This window comes from Malus sylvestris, chromosome 5, assembly GCF_916048215.2.
Source record: "Malus sylvestris chromosome 5, drMalSylv7.2, whole genome shotgun sequence".
Lineage (NCBI taxonomy): Eukaryota > Viridiplantae > Streptophyta > Magnoliopsida > Rosales > Rosaceae > Malus > Malus sylvestris.
Window position 1 is genome coordinate 32690941 of NC_062264.1, and position 17575 is coordinate 32708515.

Consider the following 17575-nt stretch of genomic DNA (forward strand, 5'->3'; position numbering starts at 1 on the left):
TCGTTTTGGCCTCCATTTGCACTGAACTTGCACTCCATATATTCTGTCTTTGATCGGCTTAGGCGAAGACCTTTAGATTCCAACACTTCTCTCCAAAGGTTAAGCTTTGCATTTACCCCTTCCTGAGTTTCATCTATCAACACTATATCGTCTGCGAAAAGCATACACCAAGGAATATCATCTTGAATATGTCCTGTTAACTCATCCATTACCAACGCAAAAAGGTAAGGACTTAAGGATGAGCCTTGATGTAATCCTACAGTTATGGGAAAGCTTTCGGTTTGTTCTTCATGAGTTCTTACGGCAGTCTTTGCTCCTTCATACATATCCTTTATAGCTTGGATATATGCTACTCGTACTCCTTTCTTCTCTAAAATCCTCCAAAGAATGTCTCTTGGGACCCTATCATACGCTTTTTCCAAATCTATAAAGACCATGTGTAAATCCTTTTTCCCATCTCTATATCTTTCCATCAATCTTCGTAAGAGATAGATTGCCTCCATGGTTGAGCGCCCTGGCATGAACCCGAATTGGTTGTCCGAAAAAAATATATATGCAATAAAATACATGTATACATCCAAAATACACATACACGGCCAAGCATACACCTATTTTTACTTGCCACACACCCCTTGTTAATTTCAGTTTTTACATCTTCTCCAGTTTATTGCATCCGATGGCTTAAAATTGAGAGGAGGGTATGAAAAGCAAAAGGAATAATGTGTGTGTGTGTGTGTGTGTGTATTATGCACATTTCATCGCTTGCTTGTGACTTTTTTAGAGTAGGTGCTTCAGATGATCTCTGAAGAGCTTCCACTCGTTGATTATAATCAGTTGCAATGGCCGTTGCCGCGTTCAGGGGATGCACGGATTGGGACCAGAAGGTGGCACTGAACCTCTAGCCTGTGGCAGAAGCGCCGTCTTTGGAACAAAAGTCTTCGGCTTCATCGTGCAGCCCAGAGGTCGAGCAGCAGCTGTTACATGATCAGAGGGTAATTTGGCGGTCAAAATGATCAAGAGAATAAGCATCAATAACTTCATAGCGTGCATGGTTTTATATGGTGACCGAAAAATGATGTCGAATGTGCTTTCTCTCTATGGAAAGATGGAAGATAAGGTGTGTGGAATAAGCTTTCTTGTGCTGAATTTATATAGAGATTGAGTTAAGAACTACAAGTGGGACATGAATTCAACTTCGAAACTGCTAAGAAAAGGGGGGCTGACCGCATGAAAGATACACAATTTGAGACATTCTTAACGAACAAGTTAAGGAAAAAGGAAAAATAAAAGGAAGCCAAATTACACAATTTATGAGGAAATTGTTGGAATAGGATCCTCTCCTGATCCTCTTTGTGGGGATCCGGATGATCAATCAATCGAGTTCGTTCATCGTACATCGTGCGTTTAGAAATTATTTTGAATTTTTAATTTTGAATTTAAAATTGAATATAAATAGTACTTAATGAAATTAACCGTACGATGTACGATGAACGGACATGATTGATTGATCCCTAGATCACCACAAACTGGATCTGAAGAGGATCCTCATCCGAAATTGTTTACATTTTTTTAGCCCGCCACTTTGGTCAAAAGAAACCAATTATATATATTATATTTGAGGATTTTAAGGTAAAAGAGTCTCACATTATGAAATGAAACAGATTGAACTACTTCTAATATTGCCAATTGATTTTATGGTGGAACCCTAACTTTCTTCATAGAATCAGAGCACGTGCTCCATGTCACCCAATTCTTGTTGTCCAAGTGTTTGACTTGAAAATTCGCTATACGTGAGGGGTCGTGTGAAGATGTGAAGGTAAAAGAGTCTCATATCAGTGAAAGGAGAAACATTATGAGGGTTTATAAGAAGTTAAATTACTCTCCATATTGCCAATTAGCTTTAAACTCCAACTTTCTTCAATATACATAAGTGTTACCACACACTAGGATTGTGTATCTAAGTATAGTGATAGATATGTGTTTATGTTGGATTTATCCAATATAAATCAACCTTTAAGTGGTCTACTACATGTAATAGGAATGTAATATTGGAGAATAATGTTAATTGTGATTTGATCTCTTAAAAATATCAATTCTATATAAGGTGTCTTATATTGGAAATATGATTGATGGAATCCTTAATAATATATGATTATGATATTTTACTTGAGAGCCAAGAAAGGAGAGTTTTAGCTTTCCCTTATGGATGGAATCTAAGACTTTTTGGCTAATATATAAACACTGGTCCCTGCTAACCCTAGACACGACAACTAAGGCTTCCCATAGAGCATTGTCATAAAGCTAGGAGTTTACAGAAGAGTTGGTGTTTTCTGTTTGTCACGGCAAACATAAAGATTGAAATTTTATCGATCACGTCTTGATTGCATGGCTGCTACATCTTCGACAACTGTCATTGGAATCAGGTCAGTCACTCATTTGTTTGTGTTTTAATTGTATAACCTTGTAAGGCTAACAATTGGTATCAGAGCCACTGGTTATATGATTAAAACCTATTAAGTTTGAAGTTTGATTATATAATATTTTCCTTTTTGGATTGCGGTTTTGATCTTAAAATTCAAATTGTGTTCCGGGTCGATGAGGACTTCTTGAATCAGACACATCTGCGGTCATGAACGAGATCTACGCCCTGCATTGGTTCAAGGACGTTCACGTGAGAACCGTCCGTGTATTGGTCGGTAACCTTATTCCAAACGTAGGCTTTTCTAATTGAAGCACCTAATGATGATATCAAATTAACTATAATAAAGGAAGATTGATATAGTTGATTCATTATTTTATGGAATTGTATAATTGGAATACCATGGTGCTTAACGTTTTCTATTTCACATATGCATCGCATATGAGATCTTGATGGAGGTGGGTTAAAGAGCGGATAAAGCGCCGAGGCATAAAAAAACACGGTCGTCAGTATCATGAACTCTGGCATCGCAGTACACACGGTCACATCTCCACTCTAATTGGTTCCAAACCCCAAAGGCTGGAGTAGGACCCCCACCAAATATCAACCTAGCTATTTGTGCATTGATGGTCTTAAACTTTAACTAACGGACGTTAAGTTACTTCCAAGACATGTGTAGCCTTGCAGGGAATCACATATTTTGCTATCGGATATATGAAACATAAATTGGTAAACTAATCATTGTTGAATGGTAGGTTTTCAAGCACTTCAAGCTTTCTTTCTTGTATTTAGTTCTCATAAAGAAAGATTGGAATCGTTTGCTCATCTTTACTGAATTAATTATGACTGGAAGAATATGGCATGTTTTAAACTTTCTATTTCGATATTCATGCCAATGTTTTTGGTTGAATTGATTTAGTGGTAGATACAACTATTTTGGCTAACGTTGTTGTCAATTTTGTAAGGATATACAAATATGTACTTCTGTAATAATGTTGTCAAGAAAGAATATGAAACATCTCAAGTTAGCAAGCTCGGTAAAGTCTCCTATCAAAGCAAACAATTTTGATCATTATATGTGTCAATTGCGAATTAATTAGTTGATCATGCATATGGTTAGTTTTGACTATTAAGTTTTAAACTTGGTTATCAAAACAAAGAGAAAATATATGTTTTGAACATGATTAATTCTTATATGCATATAAGTGGCATATAGAACGAGGGAAAAGTAGAATTTTTAAGACATGCCAAGATGCATGCATATAAAAGTGCAAATCTATCTTGTTTGTTTGCGGCTAATTTTGTTAGTGCCACATGAGAGCGAGCTTGCTGGAATCAAAATCTCCAACCGCAGGTTTAGGGCGGGTTATTACTGCCACACGCGAGAACACCTGTGTGAGGTGGGTCCTGGGTGGACAGGCGACAAGGGGACACTAACCACCCTTCAAATGCCTCACGGATTATTGCAGGTTCTGTTTTTGCATTACATGATTATGTGTAGTAAATATATATAGACTGAATTGGATAGCCATGTCATTGGTTGCTGTCGGAAATATCTAATATGGATTCAATTTTAAGTATGCAAGCATGGAGCAAAATTGACATATGGCGTGTTTTATTAAAAGGATTGGGTTGTCCTATATTGCTTTAAGCTTGAGATGATCTTATATAAAGACACAAATGTGTTGATTAGTAATGCAGTATGCTAGCACTTAAGTATGATGGGGGATTAATTCAAGTACGGTTTATAATGATATTAACTCCATACGGAATTTGCATGACTAATCAAATTAGTTTTGTCTACAATTTTGCTTTCCTATCTCAGTATAGTCATTTAATTGTACATGACTAATGCATAACTTATGGATTGACTGAGAATGACAGAAAGCATCCAATGACAAGAATGAGGGTATAATACAAGTGAATAAGGTTTGTAGTAATTATGTGACAATTCTCATTTGTATTTTTATCTATTCTTATATGAGAATTTTGGTTGGTCATGTGATTATATATATGTTTACAAAGAAGTGATGAACATATGAAGGCATGAGGTATGTAATCCATTCAAAGTATGTGGCTTAATTGATAAGCATGAATTTCCAAACATGTATTATTGTTTGTGGTTTTTCCTATGCCTAAAGAATTTAAACAGTGCTTTGATTAGTAAATTTTTATGTGTCATAAGGGGAGAAGAAAATAAACTTTTCAAGGCTAATGTAGGGCATATATTGGAGATGTTTTCTATGGAAGAAAAGAATTTTGGTTGTTCCTTTTATTTAATTTGGTATTTACAAAGCTAATGCATGATTTTAATGCTATGTTTAGTAGTTTTGTACTACGGAAAGAAATATATAAAAGGAAAGGAACCCATTTGATATATATTTGAGCGATTTAGCTTTTAAATTAAAGGAATGTATTGTTCTTTCCCATTACATAAATAATTTCTGTTTTAAGTAATTGACTCCATAATGATAAGTATTGACATTCGTGTGGTGGAATAAAACTTGTTCTATATGTGATTAATCTCTTTCAAGTATGCTGTCAGGTTTCTTGAGATTAATTTAATGTCAAAGGGAGTCCTGAAGGAATTAGTGCCATTTGTTGGCAAGACTTGACGCTCGAATCAGGTTATCATAATTTTGTCACTTACAGTTGATTAATTCATGTGACTTTTTGTATTGTTTCAGGGCGAAGTTGATAAATGTCTTTTCAACTAAAGCAAGCCACAACGACTTAGTTGATGATGAGACTGTGTTTTTGAGTTACTTCAGTCAACTTTGCATCTTAATTAGAATAAAAGGGATAATCTTCTTGCCTACAGGTGTGGATTATTTCTTTTAGTTTAATTAAGATGGCATAGTATGGGTTTTATTTTACAAAAGTTGTGAAAATCTTCATCTTGCCTACAGGTGTTGAAGTTTTTCATGAAGGTACTTTTGTGACATAAAATCTAGTACTAGAAACTAGTTAATTTTCTTGCCTACAGGTGTAAATTAATTTAGTTTCATGAAGTCTATTGGGGACAAAGTTCCATGCCATCAGTTAAAATATTTCCACTATGAGCCCATAATAGGTTGTGGTTTTAAGGCATGGAAATCGGTTGCATCATGACATATTTTATCTCTTCATGAGACTTGTTGATGCAAAGTATTGGACCCATGAAAGTTAATCAAGGATTGCTAAGGTACACATTTGTTTAAGTCTTATGCTTGTAAATCTTTTCAATTGAAACTATGATGTCGGTTTAGAGGATGAATTTTGACTACTAAAGTTTCTTTTGGACATCGAAATTGAAATGATATGAAATTGAATTTGTTATGGATGCATAAATTCATGATAGATGCACATAATTGTTTCTGGCAGATTGCGTGTCTTGAATTAAATCGGGTGAATGACACGTCTAATGGTCACCAAATGACCTGAATTTTGGATATGTTCAACATATAGATGTCTACTATTTGTCTGCAAATTTTCGTAATTTTCTGCCATCTATGTTAATTATGGTGAATTTACTACTAACCCATACTCGTATAGACAGTTTTTACTGACAGATTGTGTTGGTCTTTTTGAGACGTCACTTTAGACTACTATTTTGACCCAAAATAGCTCCATATTTTTATTTTATGAATATTAGTATGTCTATTTTGATCAGTATAAATTTGGTAGCAATCAAGCTTGTAAATTAATTATGATTAATTCTAAAGTGAGTGTACCTTGCTACTGAAATTCTGGTTGACAACTTTGTGTTGGTTGTAATGTCTATTTTATTGTGTCTAAAATATAAAGCAATTTTATTTAGGTACATTTTTGAAAGAGTGTTTGCCCAAGTGGGAGAATTAGTGAACGAAAATTGGGCTTCACACTCATTAACTTATTTGCAAGTATAAACTCCGAGAACTTAGTGGGAGTTATTCTAAAATTGTGAGCATTAAGTGGACTTGCATGAATCTATTAAAGCATTATTCTATCTTCATGAATTTGGGTTACTCGAATATCTATAATATGTTTAAGTTACATGCGTACATTTTTCTGTTACTTGCAATCATTTGGATTTCTCGGTTGATCATTTGTTTTGGGGCTCATAAGGACTTAGCATGAATGTGAACTTATTAATACATATAAGATGGTTGTTGGATGCATGTTTTGTGTAACAGCGGTGAATGCTTTCATTCTTTGTTGTACCTTTCATTGAGGTAATATGCATTCATTGACTAAGTAAGGCTATTCCCAAAGGCATATTTTCAAAAATATGATTTAAGTATTGATTTGCAAATTAAGTAATGATGTTGCAGATCAGTGGGAGTTTGAGTTTAGTAATGCCTTACATTTGCAGATGACCTATAAGGTATGTGTAGAATCCATGTATTCATTTTAATCTCCAGTTGGATTCATTAAGTCACATTTTTCGTGTGCTAGTCAATTATCTGATGAAATATATATCGGATATCAAGTTGTTATCAAATTGCATATTAAATGGCATGGCATGGTTTGTGCACTGCCTCAGTTGTGAGGATTTCCATCTTGCCCGCAGGTGTTGGAAATCACTATGAAAGTAACTGGTATGGTGCATAGATCAATGTCAAAAACATATTAATTCATCTTGCTCACAAGTGTTGAATTAATTTGTTTTATGAAGTTTTGGGATATTTTACTTGGACATGTGCCTATTTGGTATTTTCAGTTGTGTCCGTTGGCTACAAACATTGTTTGTATTGTTACTTATCTAATGAAAGTAACGCATGACTGTTTTGGAGATGTATTCACACCTGCAGGTTATGGTCGTTTCATTAGATGAAGGATATTTGCATTGGCAAACTAAAGGCTTTGAAGAAGCATAAAGTGTAACATGTGTGTTACAATAAGGTGGACCTGAGATGATATAAAGTAAGACATTTTGGTTAATTTAAAGTTTCATCTCTTGATCATAATTTGTGTTTCATGTAAATGTGGATCTTAGCATGAGTGATTATGAAGGTTCTGGGTTGTGTCAACCCTACAACCTTGTTAATTCCATGTTAAGAAATGCATTTGACAGAAGCTACATTAAGGACGAGATGTAATCACTGTTACATGGCCACTAAAGTGACATTAGTCTCCAATCTCAAGTATAAACGTGAATATTACATTTTGTAGACCAAGTGGGAGAATGTTGGATTTATCCAATATAAATCAACCTTTAAGTGGTCTACTACATGTAATAGGAATGTAATATTGGAGAATAATGTTAATTGTGATTTGATCTCTTAAAAATATCAATTCTATATAAGGTGTCTTATATTGGAAATATGATTGATGGAATCCTTAATAATATATGATTATGATATTTTACTTGAGAGCCAAGAAAGGAGAGTTTTAGCTTTCCCTTATGGATGGAATCTAAGACTTTTTGGCTAATATATAAACACTGGTCCCTGCTAACCCTAGACACGACAACTAAGGCTTCCCATAGAGCATTGTCATAAAGCTAGGAGTTTACAGAAGAGTTGGTGTTTTCTGTTTGTCACGGCAAACATAAAGATTGAAATTTTATCGATCACGTCTTGATTGCATGGCTGCTACATCTTCGACAACTGTCATTGGAATCAGGTCAGTCACTCATTTGTTTGTGTTTTAATTGTATAACCTTGTAAGGCTAACAGTTTAACCTTAATCTAGAGCGGTTGCTAGACAGAGTTTTCATGCGCACTTTCGACCTAGGAGAGTTTTGCAAAGTAATGTGAAGCAATAAGACAAAAAGGAAAACATAGGTCATACGCATATACCAAAACTCAGTACACATTGATATCTATTTCGTTTTTAAATTTGGGACTTTTGTAGATATGAAAAAATATATAAGGAAAAAGAATAATAGAGAAGAAGTGGTGAGAGAAAAGAATAAATAAAAATGGATAAATACGAAATCTTAAAAGTGAAAAAGCTTAAAATAGTTTTGAGTTTGAATCAGTTTTCTTCTTGTGTATGCTTCTAAAAATTCAAAGAAAAATGTATTTCTTCCACATTTTTGTACCCGTTGTTGTTCTACTATATTCCTCTCTATTTTTAACACAAAACTAAAAACTAAAAACTAAAAACGAAAAAACAGAATGTATTTCATGCTCTCTAGTTACAACTTCATACCAATACACGTGAAATTGAAATTCACCTGCAATGAGGTGTCGATTTTTGTTGTTTTGTATGATTGCCATTTTTCATAGCACGCAAAAATGTCAACCTACGTTTATACGCGTTATGAGCGCCGAATCAGTTTAATAGACGTGTGGCTTTTGTTTAATTATAATGAGTGCTAAAAAGTAAATTCGGACAAGTGGTCATCTACCACAGTGGTGGAAAAGAGCGTTACCCTTACATCACGATGTGAGTTCGAACTTTGTCAGCTTCTTTATCTAACATCTAATTTAACAAATTTATCGTCTGAAAAAAAAAAATTGTAAACTCGGTTATTTTTGTCGGGAAACCTTATCCTGTTCATGTTGACCTCACTGGCACAATGTTTTTTGTTTGTTTTAATTTGATTTTGGCATTTGGGCTTTTGATTCCCTCACACAAATGACACCCTTGCTATGCGCTTTATGATAATAGCGTGCGGGTTCGTTAAGAAGTTTTTTTAAAACGATCTTAGTGAGTATGTCTTGGAAATTCAAAAGTATTTGAAATATTTCTTTCAAGAAGCACCAATTATGTATTTCTTGCAAGAAGCACTGCAAGTGTTTTTCTAAAATTTATTTGCATTTTTACTTAATTGATTCCCTATTTTTACTAAAAATGTTTTCAGTTAATTTAAAAGTACTCAGAAAAGAGTCTTTGTTTTCTATGGTGACATAGTGATGAGCAAAGTGCTTACGCTGCAGATTGTGTGATGTTTTATACAGAAACGGACGGAGGTTGAAACTCCTGGGAAAAAGGGCGCTGACTCATTACACGAACCCAATTGTCAAGTCATAATTTTAGATAATTAGATGAAATAAAAACTCAATTTATGCAACTTCCTTGCAATTTGTTGGAAGTTTTTAACACTAGTTTGCAGGCCCCCGCTTTAAACGTTTTCCGTACATCTATATTTGTTCACACACACACACACATATATTATAAAAGAATGGAAATAACTTCTTCTCTTCCATTTTTTCTTCAATATACATCGATTTCTGTTTGGTTCTAGTTATATATAATTAGGTAAATTAAGAAACATAAATAAACAAAGTGTATAAAAAGATAGGTAAAAAAAATGTGCAAAAGTTATACTTAGATAAATGAGTTAATTAACTAGTGAGTGGTAGTTACGTAAGATTTTTCTATCCACAATATAATTTAACGAAATTGGGTTGAAATCTACGTTTCTATTATAACAAATAGTGATGACAAATCACTAAAATAACAACAATCAATTATAAAACAAACGAGGAAGAGGGAACGTAATTTTGTTCGTGTTTGTTTCTTTAAACATGGTTTTAGTAAAGCCAATTTTATGCCTGATTCGCTTGCTAATTTTGGTTATTCGCAAAACTATGATTGTATTGGGCTAGATTTTGTTCCTCCTTTTGCTAGCCAAGCTTTAATTTGGGACTCTCGTTGACGTAACATTTGCCCGGAGACTTTGTGTTTTAATTTAATTTTCGCACTTGAGGAAAACAAATGAGAAAAAGGGTACTCAAGTCAAAGCTCAGCGTGTTTATAGATATATATATTGTTGAAAATGCTGGTGGGTGGTGAATGCCCAGTGCATTTGGTAAAGTTTTTAATGCCCATGAAATTTGGAATAGACTTTGGCAATTAAGGATGTCATTTTTCAAAACATGCGATGTAAATTTTTCAAACTATATGAACTTGTTTGTATAGAGCTGCTCTATAAATAAAGCGCTCATACTATGGTTAAAGTAGATAGAAAAACATACAGCAGAAAACAGAAAGAAAGAAATCTTTTCCTCCATTTTTTATTTGTTATTCTCTTGTGCTATCATTTTCAGTGTGACATTTTACACCTGCTTCATTCCATTTACTAAAAGGTTATCTTTCTAACTTTGACATATTTATAACACGTTATCAGCACAAATCTCTAAAATATAACTATTTCTCATTCCTCTTCGCCGAATGCAAATCATTTCTCTTCGCCGAACAAAAGAAAAAAAAAAGTTTCCTCTAAGGTTTTTACTGTTCATCTTCTTTCTCTGCCTCAACTGCTCAGTATACCCTCGCAATGAACTGTTTGCTCCATGCCTGCTTCTAGTTCTCAACCTAACGGTTACATACATCTTTGATTTCTTGTTTGATATAGATATTGATTACTAACCCAGTATTTATTTATGTTGATTTTACTGCAATCCAAGATGGTGCGGTACAATCGCCCATCTTGAACTGCAAATTTAATCTTATTGCCATCCAAGATGGTGTGGTATCATCGCCTATCTTGGACTACAGATTTAATTTTACTGCAAATTTTAGGTGGAGCGGTATAATCGCTCACCCTACCCTGCATATTTAATTTGCCTGCAGTTTAATTTCATTGCAATTTTAGGTGGTGCGGTATAATCACCCACACTGCTATGCGTATTTAAATTTTTCTGCTACTTGAGTGGTGCGGTACAATCGCCCTCCTCATTCACCCTGAAAATCTCAATCCAGAAGTTTCAAGTGCTTATCATTTTGGCCTGAAGATCAAAATGAAAAATTTGTAAGAACTAGAAGTTATAACACTATATTCCTCCAGGAATACATATTATTGCAAGTTCTTACACATCTCATTTTCTTTCAGAAAAAAAGAAAATGGCGAACTTGGCGAAGCTTGATTATGCTACCCTGGACATTACCAGAAGAATTACCTTACCTGGGTACTGGATACCAAGATCCATGTGGAAGCAGGGAATCTTGGAGATACCATCAAGGAAGAGAGCAACTCATCCTCTTAAGAGCAGGCAAAGGCTATGATTTTTATTCGTCGCCATCTTGATAAGGTACTAAAGAGTGAGTACTTAACAGTTGAAAATCCGTTAACTCTTTGGAATGCATTGAGAAGCAGATACAATCACTAGACAACGGTGATTCTTCCAAGAGCTCGCTATGAATGGACTCACCTAAAGATCCAAGATTTCAAGTCAGGGGCAGAATACAATTCTGCGTTGTTCAGAATTACCTCTCAGCTGAAGCTCTGTGGGGATACTATTACTAAGGAAAATTTGCTGGAAAAGACTTTCAGCACATTTCATGCCTCTAAAGTGCTCATGTAGTAGCAGTATAGAGCACGAGGCTTCACTGAATACAACCAGCTCATATTTGTGCTCCTGGTAGCTGAACAGAATAATGAGCTCTAGATGAAAAACCATAATTCCTGACCTACTGGATTTGAACCATTCCCAGAAGTGAATGTTACTTCCCTCGAACTGAACGCCACATCCTCTGGTGGCTATAATCATAAACGAGGACGTGGCCACAAACAAGGTTGGTGGAACAGGAAAAGAAAGAACCATGGTGGTCAGTTTCACAACTAGGTTCCGAGGCATAATTCAGGCCCGAGCTTTAAAAATGTGAATCGCCACAAAGGCAAAGCTCACATGAACAATGCTCCCAGGAACTCCAAAGGAGCCTGCCATAGGTGTGGTGGCAATGGGCATTGGACGCATACTTTTTATACCCCAAACATCTGGTGGATCTGTATCAAGCCTCCCTCAAGGAGAAGGGTGTCGAAACCAATTTTCTCGACCAGGCTAAACCAATGGATATACCTGATCAAGTGTGTGACTTATCAAGACAGTTGAACACAACCCACCTAGATGTTTCAGACTTCATTATGGAAAGGGGGAATGAAGTATACCGGTCCGACTGAATCGTTTATGTTTGATGTACTTTTGTTATGCTGAACTTGTAGTTTAAAATTGGCATTTCAGATTCAATAAAAGTGGCATGTAAATTTCTTGTTATAACTTGCTTTTAACTCTGATTTCTTTACTCAGAAGGCATGGATAAAAACTATGGTCATTCTCAAAACATGAGAAATGGCGGAGACATTTGTCTTGCAGACTGCGCAACTACGCATACAATACTTCGTGATCGAAAGTATTTCTTAAGCTTGATACTTACAAGAATAAGGGTAACAACAATATCAGGCAAATAAGATGTAATTGAAGGCTCAGGGAAAGCCCAGATTATGTTACCAAATGGAACAATATTGTCCATACAGAATGCGTTGTATGCTACTCGATCTACTCAAAATTTGTTGAGTTTCAAAGACATACGTTTAAATGGATACCACATTGAAACGAAAAGTGTAGAAAATGTGGAGTATCTATGTATTACCTCCAATGATACCCAGAAGCGTATATTGGAGAAGTTGCGTGGTTTGTTGAGTGGATTGTATTATACATACATAAAGACAATTGAATCACATACTGTCATGAACCAGAAGTTCATTGATTCAAAAGTTTACATGCTTTGGCATGACCGTCTGGGTCACCCAGGATCTACCATGATGCGTAGAATCATTACCAACTCTAATGGACATCCATTATTGAGTAGGGACATTGCTATCACAAATGATAACCCTTGCAAAGCTTGTTCTCAAGGGAAGTTGGTAATCAGACCATCACAACTAAAGGTTGATATTGAATCCCCATCATTTCTGCAAAGAGTACAAGGGGATATTTGTGAACCTATTCAACCATCTTGTGTTTGGTTGATGCATCTACCATATGGTCACATGTTTGTCTATTGTCTACTCGAAATGTAGCTTTTGAGAGACTTCTTGCTCAGATAACTAAGTTACGAGCACAGTTCCCAGATTATCCCATTAAGTCAATCCGACTTGATAACGCTGGTGAATTTACGTCTTAAACTTTTGATGATTATTGCATGACATTGGGCATTGATGTTGAACACCCTATTCCTCATGTCCATACTCAAAATGGTTTGGTAGAAGCATTGCTCAAGCGACTTCAGTAATAGCTCGCACTCTACTTATGAAAACCACATTACCAGTTTCTGCATTGGGACATGCCATCCTACATGCTGCATCATTGGTTTGATTGAGACCTATAGCCAACCACCAATACTCCTCAATACAACTCGTGTTTGGACATCAGCCAAACATTTCACATTTACGAGTTTTTGGTTGTGCTGTTTATGTGCCTATTGTACCCCCGCAACACACTAAAATTGGACCTCAGCATAGACTGGGAATTTATGTGGGTTTTGATTCATCATCTATCATTAGATATTTGGAACCCTTGACAGGTGATATGTTTACAACTCATTTTGCTGATTGTCACTTTGATGAGACGGTCTTCCCATAATCAGGGGGAGAAAAGACCGTTCCAGAAGAATGGAAAGAGTTGACATAGGTTGTTCCCACCTTGTCTCATTTTGATCCTCGAAGCAAATAGAATCGTTCATCTTCAAAGCATTTCCAATCAAATGCCAGATGCATTTAATGATGCTATGAAAGTGACAAAATCACATATACCAGCTGCAAATGCACCTGCCAGAATTGATGTCCCTATTGGACAAAATAAAGTGGTAGCGAATGATTCATCTGGTGCACGCTTGAAGCATGGTAGACCTCAAGGTTCAAAAGATTCAGCCTCTCGAAAGAGAAAGACAAGGGCACAGCTGAATCCAAATGAAATCATTCAGGAAGAGAGAATGAATGACAAATCTACAATTCATGATTTTGGACTTCCAGAAGAAGAAAATATCCTTGATGAGACACATGTCCCTGAAGAGACAGCAGTACATGAGAGCAAAGAAATCTCTATAAATTATGCATGTACTAATGAATTGTGGGATCAGAATGAAATAATCATCGACGATATGTTCGCATTCTCAGTAGCCACTGAAATCATATTAAGTGATGATCTTGAGCCCCGCTCTGTTGATGAGTGCAAACAGAGACAAGATTGGCCTAAGTGGAAAGATACAATCCAGTCAGAATTAAATTCTTTGGAAAGGCAAAGTGTTTTTCAACCAGTAGTCCAAACCTCGCCTAGTGTAAACCCCGTGGGTTACAAATGGGTATTTACAAGGAAACGCAATTAGAAAAATGAGATTGCAAGATATAAAGCACGACTCGTTGCACAAGGTTTTTCACAAATACCTGGAATTACTTATGAGGAGACGTACTCTTCTGTAATGGACGCAATTACGTGGTATAATCGTCTCAGCGAGTATTTGATCAAAGAATGATACATCAACAATGTCATTTGCCCTTGTGTGTTCATTAAGAAATCCAATTCTAGATTTGCTATAGTGGCAGTTTACGTTGATGATATGAACCTAGTTGGAATTCCTGAAGAGCTCAATAAAACTGCTGAATATCTGAAAAGCGAATTTGAAATGAAAGACCTTGGAAAAACAAAATTTTGTCTCGGCCTGCAGATCGAGCATTGTGCTAGTGGAATTTTGGTCCACCAATCAGCTTACATTGAAAAAATTCTGAAGCGATTTGGTATGGACAAAGCTTATCCACTAAGCACGCCAATGGTCATTCGTTCTTTGGACGTTAAGAAAGATCCATTCCATCCAAAAAAAGATGATGAACTGGTCCTTGGTCCAGAAGTACCATATCTGAGTGCAATAGGTGCTTTGTTGTATTTAGCACTGCGAAATCTCGTTTTTGGATTTCACTGTTATAATCTACGTATTTGCATTATTGAAATTTTATATTATTTTTCGAAAATTTATATTAATTTATTGAATTTAGATTTCAATTAAATTAGTTACCAAGAGTGAAGTTTAGAAAATAATTATTTAAAATTTGTTGACCTTTCGAGGTCACAAGTAACGTTTTCGAATAGATCTTAACCACGAACGCATAGGCGAAAGCCGTTTGCGAGTCCGGATTATAATGGTATAGTTATGGCCATTTGAAATCATTTACTAAACTATAGTTTCAATTAATTAAAATCCCACTTTGTGGGAAAGAGGCCCAATCATGTAAGATTTAAGGTGGACCAATTAGAAAAGAAAAAAAAAGGTGGACTTTGAGGGTAGCACAGGAGGAAGAAAAGAAAAAGGGGGCGGAAGAAAAAAAAAGAAAAGAAAAGGGGGACTTAGAGGACAGCACGGGAGGAAGAAAAGAAAAAGGAGGGAAGAAGAAAAAAAAAGGGAAGAGAGAAGGAAAAAGGGAGTTGCGAAAGAGAAGGGGAAAAGAACGTTCTTCCACGTTCTTCCGGGCTTTGCGAGGAAAGAAAAAGAAACAGGGAGGAGGTGGCTCTTCCATAGCTGTTGAAAGAAAATCCTTCTTTCTTCAGGCAAAAATCAGAGAGATAGGAGTTAGAGAACGTGATTATGAAGGAAGGATTCAAAGATTTAAAGGGTAAATTCCTTGTTACTTCATTATCTTGATTTTCGAATTTAACTTTCTTAAGTTGAATTGAAACTGCCATGATATATTGGAGTTCTTAATTCTATTTAGGGTTTCTATCATTCAATGAACTAGTCTAAACATGAATTAAAGTTGGGTATTTTGGATTGGGCGTGTAGATCAAATTTCTTGATTAAGGGTTTGGTTCAAAAGGTCAATTTCTTGTTAATTTTGAGTCATGTTAGTTTTGGATGTTGTATACATGACTTCTGGACTACCTGTAAATTTCTTTGCAAAGAAAACTCAAGTTTCGAGTAGCCTTCTTTGGCTCTTAATTTCTAGGCCTTTATGTGCTCCTTTGGAGAAAATTTTTAGTTTGTTGAAAGTACATATGTTCATGGTCGTAACCCAATTGTTTTCACTCAGATATGTTGAGTTTTGGTTGATCAAAACCTTATTTAAACTTGGGTCGCGAGCTGCCAAACAGCAGCATAAAATTGGGTGTCCAGTTTCAAGACTCTGTTTTACTTTTGGCATAACTTCCAATTTAGAGCTCCGTTTTCTACAAACTTTGTATGCTTTTAAAGTACAGAACACAAGCTTCAAAACCCATATAATATTACATGATTTGGTTTAGTTTTGAATGTTCCAAAGGGAGCCTAAACTTGGTCCAATGGTGCTGTTTTCTGCAGATTTTGTGGAGAAGCAGAGTACTGTTTTTGCCACACCTAGTTTCTTTCCAGATTCCTATCTAATCTTATTTACTACTAATTTAGTGATGGTATTAATATCATTTGTGGATATGACATGGTTTTATAAATGTGTTTTCTATTAAATGTGATTCTTTTATAATTGGCCATCGATCTATTTTTATTAAATGTGATTCGAATTGCATATTGAAATGTGAATTATATATATATGCCATAGACCCATGTTAATTAAATGTGAATTCTATTGAAGTGTTATTTTATTTTTTGTCATTGATCTATTTTCATTAAGTATGATTTGACTTATGCATTGGAAATATGGTTTGTATTGTATGATTGGATTGATGTGATGAAATGCAAGGGCTAGTAGTGGACCATTAACCATTGTTATGGGGTTTGTTGCCTTCGAAACATGTTTCAACCCTCGTGTCATTATTCATCCTCGTTTCGTTGAGTCTTTGTACATTGAGTAACTTGATCCATGTCTTGTTTTATTGATTGGTGTTACACATTCTACTCCGCGATTCTGTTGAATGATGATCCAGAATCGTATTCTGGTTTGGATTCCGTTAAGTGATGGTCCGGAATCCCTTCTACTCCACGATTCCGTTGAGTGATGATCCGGAATTGTATCCTGGTTTGGATTCCATTGAGTGATGGTCGGGAATCCCTTCTACTCTGCAATTCTGTTGAGTGATAGTCTGGAATCCCTTCTACTCCGTGATTCCGTTGAGTGATGTTTCGGAATCGTATCTAACTTGGGTTTCATTTAGTGGTGGTTATGCATTGTCCTCCGCGATTCCGTTGAGTGATGGTCCGGAATCATATCTACTTGGATTCCGTTAAGGGCTAGTCCGGAATCCCTCAGACTTCGTGATTCTGTTAAGAGCTAGTTCGGAATCCTTCATACTTCGTGATTCCACTGAGAGATGGTTCGGGATCGTGTTCACCTTGGATTTTATTGAGTTTGGATCGAGATAGCTTCAGAGATGTAGGCTTCGGCCGAACTGTGTCGCTCTAGCCCTACTTTTCATGGTGTTGTATGATATTATGATTATGAGCTGTTGTGATTTGATCCAGACGAACCGTTGGATGTCTAGGTGACTCCTTCGGAGTTGTTAGAGTTCCTTGGTTAAATTTGTGAAATGATATGTTACTGCATTC